Source organism: Heteronotia binoei, chromosome 13, assembly GCF_032191835.1.
Source record: "Heteronotia binoei isolate CCM8104 ecotype False Entrance Well chromosome 13, APGP_CSIRO_Hbin_v1, whole genome shotgun sequence".
Taxonomy (NCBI): Eukaryota; Metazoa; Chordata; class Lepidosauria; order Squamata; family Gekkonidae; genus Heteronotia; species Heteronotia binoei.
The window spans coordinates 22,173,834-22,181,187 of NC_083235.1; positions in this window are offsets into that span (position 1 = coordinate 22,173,834).

Below are 7,354 nucleotides of genomic sequence, written 5' to 3' on the forward strand. Positions count from 1 at the left end.
CTAAGTGGACATAGTTTGGAGAGGAGACATACCCAACGGATAAAATGATGGCTTTAAAACTGAACACGGCTAACCTTATACGTGTAACACGTTCATTTAACATCAGGTTGCATCAGGTTGCATGTCGATACAGCTCATGCTCTTTAACTTGTTCATTAATGATCCGGAGTCGGGAGTAAGCAGTAAAGTGGCCAAGTTTGCAGATGACACTAAATTGTTCAGGGTGGTGAGAACCAGAGAAGATTGTGAGGCACTCCAAAGGGATCTGTTGAGGCTGGGTGAGTGGGCGACAACATGGCAGATGAGGTTCAATGTGGCCAAGTGCAAAGTAATGCACATTGGGGCAAAGAATCCCGGCTACAAATACAAGTTGATAGAGTGTGAACCGGTAGAGACTGACCAAGAGAGAGATCTTGGGGTCGTGGTAGATAACTCACTGAAAAAATGTCAAGACAGTGTGCAATTGCAATAAAAAAGTCCAACGCCACGCTGGGAATTATTAGGAAGGGGGTTGAAAACAAAGCAGCTGGTATCATAATGCCCCCCTGTATAAATCGATGGTGCGGGTTCATTTGGAATACTGTGTATAGTTCTGGTCACCGCACCTCAAAAAGGGTATTATAGCATTGGAAAAAAGTGTAGAAAAGGGCAACTAGAACGATTAAAGGTTTGAAACACTTTCCCTATGAAGAAAGGTTAAAACGTTTGGGGCTCTTTAGCTTGGAGAAACGTTGACTGCGGGGTGACACGATAGACGTTTACAAGATTATGCATGGGATGGAGAAAGCAGAGAAAGAAGTACTTTTCTCCCTTTCTCACAATACAAGAACTCGTGGGCATTCAATGAAATTGCTGAAGTACTTCTTCACCCAAAGGGTGATTAACATGTGGAATTCACCGCTACAGGGGGTGGTGGAGGCTACAAGCATAGCCAGCTTCGGAGGGGGGGCGGGGTTAGATGAAAATATGGAGCAGAGGCTATTAGCCACAATGTTTGTGTGTGTGTGTGTGTGTATATATATATATATATATATATATATATATATATATAGGCCACTGTGTGACACAGAGGGCGTTTTCGCACTTACCTTAATCGGCAGCGACGCCCCTCTTCACCGCACAGGGTCTGCACGGTTTTTGCACTAATTGCTGTGGAGCACCTGGAAAAGCCGCAAAGTCCCGCGGCTTTTGCGGCGCAAATGTAAACCGCCAAAAACCAGTTCACATTGGCGCCGCAAAAGCCGTGGGACTTTGTGGCTTTTCCAGGTGCTCAGCAGCACTTAGTGCGAAAACCGTGCAGACCCTGCACGGTGAAGAGGGCATCGCTGCCGATTAAGGTAAGTGCGAAAACGCCCAGAGTGTTGGCCTGATCCAATACGGCTTCTCTTATGTTCTTATCATGATCTGCAACTTGTGTTTCACAACTTGGTGCACGCTTAAAGTCACTATTACTTACTTGAGCTCTTTTTAAGATTGGTAATGGATTGGATAAAAATATGGAGCAGAGGTGAGAGAAGCCGTGTTGGATCAGGCCAACACTCTGCATCACACAGTGGCAAAAAAAAACAAACACATTCCATCAGAAGGTTCACATGGTGCTAGAAGCCCTTCCACTTTGCCCCCCCAAGCACTAAGAATACAGAGCATCACTGCCCCAGACTGTTCCAATAAAATGCTGTGGCTAATAGCCGCTGGTGGACCTCTGCTCCATATTTTTATCTAATCCCCTTTTGAAGCTGGCTATGCTTGTAGCCTCTACCACCTCCTGCTGCAGGGAATTCCACATGTTAATCACCACACATTGCCAATCTTAAAAAGGGCTCTAGTAAGTAAATTGCCATTGTTGCTTGGGGTGTGGTCCTGGCAAGGGCACTGGTGTAAGCCCTGGGAGGGCACTGTGATGGCCCTCCCACCCACTGGCAAAAGCTGCTGTGGCGGAGCCGTCTGCCTGCACTGCAGAGCACTCCATGGGGCTGCCCGTCACTCTGCTGGCTGCGTCAGATACAGGAGCGAAGCTACGGCAGCCTCACAGCACACTCCGCGGCAAAGGCACGCAGCTGCTTCCTGCCACTTTTGGAGGGGGCAGGGCATCCTGCCTAGGGTGCTATTCTGCCTGGAGCTGCTGCTGCCTCCAACACCAAATTTCAAAAGAATCAACTTTCTTCCTGGCAGCTTTCTTCATTGTCCAACCTTCACACCCAGGCATAGTAGTGGGAAATCCTGTTGCATGAATTAACTTGATCTTGGTCACCAGTGACACCTTACATCTCACCAGTCTCTAATTTTGATGCATTTATTTTCTTCACTGTTTTTCTCCAGAATCCAATCCAAACAAATGGTGACCATATACCCTAAGCCTGTTATTCCATTTGAGCCATAAACTTAATGGAGGAAGTAACTGATGTCCCCAATTTCACCCTCATTCTCTTACTGGTCTCATTTCCCCCCTTAACCTTCACGCTTCTGGGATATAAAGTGAGGCCCAAGAATTTCAGCTTTTATGTTCCAAAAATTGGTTCCCCTCTCAATACTGAGTTCCAGCAACTGGATCCTAAACCCACTTGTGGGAACACAGAGTGGGGAATGTGCTCACGCCTCTGCGTTGGCCCTGCTATCCCAATGCAGGTGTCCGTAGAGATGGCCCTCAGCTCCTCCACCTCGCCTTCACCCATGCTGCTTTCTCCTTCCTCTGATAAACTCCACCAGACTTCATTCACCACGACAGACTGGTATATCTTTCTCCTGCCTTCTCTCCCTCCCCCATTTCTCTCTTTAATTTAGTACTAGTTGTTTAGGTTAGGGCTTAGTATAAGTCAGCATTTGTAGGACATTTATTTATTGTGTGTGACACGCACACATGTATTCAGTTTGCTAATTCCCTTTGCTATTATTTTTTTTCTTAATGAATCCTTAACTTTAAGTTCATATCTGTTTCTTTTTAAGAATCGGCATAAAAATGTTTTGAGGCATTAGATCAAATCTTGGACCATGTTAGACATAAGCAACATGAGAGCCAGTTTGGTGTAGTGGTTAAGTGTGCGGACTCTTATCTGGGAGAACCAGGTTTGATTCCCCACTCCTCCACTTGCACCTGCTGGAATGGCCTTGGGTTAGCCATAGCTCTCACAGGAGTTGTCCTTGAAAAAGGCAGCTGTTGTGAGAGCCCTCTCAGCCCCATCCACCTCACAGGGTGTCTGTTGTGGAGGGGAGAAGATATAGGAGATTGTAAGCCGCTCTGAGTCTCTGATTCAGAGAGAAGGGAGGGGGGTGTAAATCTTCAGTCTTTCTTCTTCTCCCAGTAATATTTGCCCTAAGCATAGGTATATACAGGCTTCTCACCCCTTACATAGAGGATGCTCTTTTGATCAAAGTATGTACATATGTGAGCCATTTGGGTAACACTTCTTGCTGTTCTATAGTCTCCTTCCAGCCTACTTGTATCAGGGTTTTTTTCAGGGCTTTTGCTGTAGCAGAAAATCTTTTGCATATTAGGCCACATACCCCTGATGCAGCCAATCCTCCTGGAGCTTACAGTAGTAGAAGAAGAAGATATTGGATTTATATCCCACTTTCCACTCCGAAGAGTCTCAGAGCGGCTCACAATCTCCTTTACCTTCCTCCCCCACAACAGATGATAGAATAAATATAAGATTCATTAATTCAATGAAGAAGGAGATATAAAGCCTAAAGAACCCCCACCCTTCCCCAGTTTTTGGCAGTTGAAGCTCTGTGTGTTTTCCTCTGCTACTGGTTTCCTGCCTCCCTCGATGTGGCTTGGTGGTTAGGCCATTTCCTACTGCAGTTTCTCAGCAACCCTTTATTTTAAGCTTAGAGTTAGAACCCTCCCTTTCTGTTTCCTGCTCTATCTCTCTAGCCAGCATAAGTTACCTATTTCTGGGGAAATGTTTTTCATGAACTAAGCAAGCCAAACTGTTATAAATCTATGATATTTAGCATGAAGAGTAGGGTAAGATATGGTACAAATAATTAGCCACTAGGGCAAAATTAGTTTTAGAGCTGTATACTCAGTTGAGTCATGCGCACTGTTACTGCATAGATAAGAGGTGTCAGAACTGGGAACATCAAAGGGCACCTGCAGATGTTTGTGAGTGGTTATCCGTCACCCTTCAGTGGTTAGTGTTTGTTTGAAATGCAGAATCACAGGGTTAGTAAAGTTCACAATATGGAGTCGGTTGTGCTAACTGAGTACCATTCTAGCTAAGCATATAGATAAAGTTACAAGTTCTGACAAGAGGAAGTGTTGCTGGGCGGGGATATTTGTAACTTTTACCTTATATGTCCAAAGCCCTGAGCCTAACGGCCGTTGTAGGAAGACTGTAAACTCTGCGCCAATGGCAGATAGCCTCAGAGTGAGATAGGGATGTCGTCAGGGACCCTATAAAAGGCGACGGCTTGGCCAAAACAGACAGAGAGGCAGCCTTGATTTCTATGTCTCTCTCCTTCTGCAGAAGTGAAAATAAAGTGTTTTTTTCTGAACAACAAAGACTCCTGCCTGGTAATTGGTATCTGGGAGAAGGGGCATTGCCCCAAAAACCGGTTAACACAGACACCCTGTGAAGTGGGTGGGGCTGGAGAGGGCTCTCACAGCAGCTGCCCTCTCAAGGACAACCTCTGCCAGAGCTATGGCTGACCCAAGGCCATGCTAGCAGGTGAAAGAGAAGGAGTGGGGAATCAAACCCGGTTCTCCCAGATAAGAGTCCGCACACTTAACCACTACACCAAACTGGCTCTCACAGTAGGCCCTTTAATTAAAGCCCTGTAAATTCTTGGAGGATTGGCTACAACAATGGGGTGTGGCCTAATATGTAAGAAGTTCCTGTTACAAAAAGAGCCCTGCAAATGGGAAATATCACTCCTTCATGTATTAAGTCAAGTAGACCATCATTACAGATGATGTACTAAGAGCCCTATAAGCTCTTGGAGGATTGGCTACATCAGGGGTGTGTGGCCTAATATGCAAAGGAGTTCCTGCTACAAAAAAAAAGCCCTGAGTGTTTTTTTAGACTGCTCAACATGTACTGCTTATATGCTGTGTTTTGTTTCAAATGGCCGCATTTACCGTAATTGTTTTAATCATTTTACTTAGAGGGGTCAATGGAGAAATTCCTCCACTCTGACTCCTATTCATTGCCTTTTGCACCCCACCCACTTCCTTTACATTCAGTACAATAAGAGCTGTGTGCAAAGAACAATCAGATCCTGGGGAGATTTTTAGTTCACTAGATCCTCCTTTGGCCAGAAGCTTAAAAATATAAGAAAAACCCTGCCAGATGAAACCAATAGTCCATCTAGTCCAGCATCCTGTCTCACACAGCAGCCAACCTATTTCTCTGGATGACCATCAACAGGGCAGAGAGGCCAAGCCCTAATGTTACTTCCTGGCTCTGGGATTCAGAAGCATACCGCCTCTGGAAATGGAGGTTCCCCTCAGTCACCAGGACTTGATAGACTTATGTTATCTTCCATGAATTGAGCTAATCTCTTTTTGAAGCTGTTTATAACTGTGGCCATCACTACATCCTCTGGCAGTGAATTCCACATTTTAATCACTCGCAGTAGGTCTGTCCTGAACCTACTGCCCACTAGTTTCATTGGATGCCCTCAAATTCTAATATTTTGGGAGAGAGAGAAAGAATTCTCTTTGTCAGTGCTTTCGAACCTGGGGATAATTTTATAAACTTCTATCATGCCCCCCCTCAATCCCCTTTAGTTTTGTAAGCTGAAAAGCCTCAGACTCTTCAGTCTTTCTTCACAAGGAAGATGCTCCAACCCCCTAATCATTTTGGTTATCCTCCTCTGTACTTTTTCCAGCTTTGTAATGTCCTTTTGGAGATCTGGTGACCAGAACTGTACACAGGATTCCAAAAGAGGCTGCACCATACATCTATACAGGGGCATTACAATATTGGCTGGTTTATTTTCAATCCCTTTCCTAATAATCCCAAACACAGAGTTTGCCTGTTTCACCACTGCAGCATGCTGAACCGATACTTTCATTGAGCCATCCACTATGACCCCAAGCAAGCAATCCCATCCAAGAGCCAGTTTGGTGTAGTGGTTAAGTGTGCGGACTCTTCTCTGGGAGAACCGGGTTTGATTCCCCATTCCTCCACTTGCACCTGCTGGGATGGCCTTGGGTCAGCCATAGCTCTGGCAGAGGTTATCCTTGAAAGGACAGCTGCTGTAAGAGCTCTCTCAGCCCCACCTACCTCACAGGGTGTCTGTTGTGGGGGGGAAGGTAAAGGAGATTGTGACCGCTCTGAGATTCAGAGTATAGGGCAGAATATAAATCCAATATCATCTTCTACTACTACAACTACTAGTAGTAGTAGTACTACTACTACTACTAACCATGGCTGTCCTTGCTTAGGTTCCAAGTTCTGACAAGCTTAAACTAGTCTGGGTTATTCTGGCTCTTAATGGCTATTACTGGCTGGCAGAAAAGCAGCTGTGCTAAAAGGGATGGAGGCAACTGAGACAGAAAGGAAATGTTTCAGGGGGGGTGGAATTCTAACTTTAATTTTCGTTCCATATATTTAATTTTAAGGCAGACGTGTTTAGTTTCAGATCACCAAAATTTATTACTTTAAAAGTGTAGCTAAAAAAGATTTAAACTGTGGGGGTTTCCACCTGAACTCAAGTCAAGAGTCAGGGGGGAGGGTTGCTTGCGATGTCTTCCCCATATTCATTTCAGTTTTATTTGAAGAAAAAACACAACAGGAGTCCATTTTGCTGCAATTAACTCATCTCTGTGTTTATTAAGTACATTTTGTTATTTTGATTATTTGGTAGTTCACGTTTTTCTACCATGATATTTTTAGATAATCAAGATCTATCCAAAAGGGTAACAGACAAGGATGTTAAATTTCAGGCAGTCATCCAAACAACCACCAAGGCCATCGTGGCTGAACGGGACCTGGGTGGTCCACACCATAATCATGGGCATGGCCAGAATGGTCCTCATCGTGATCATGGAAATGGCGAGAATGGTCCACACCATGTTCATGGAAATGGCGAGAATGGTCCACACCGTGATCGTGGGCATGGCCGGAATGGTCCACACCGTGATCATGGGCATGGCCAAAATGGTCCACACCATGATCGTAGGCATGGCCAGAATGGTCCACACCGTGATCGTGGGCATGGCCAGAATGGTCCACATCGTGATCATGGGCATGGCCAAAATGGTCCACACCGTGATCATGGGAATGGCCAGAATGGTCCACACCGTGATCGTGGACATGGCCAGAATGGTCCACATCGTGATCATGGGCATGGCCAGAATGGTCCACACCGTGATCGTGGGCATGGCCAAAATGGTCCACACCGTGAT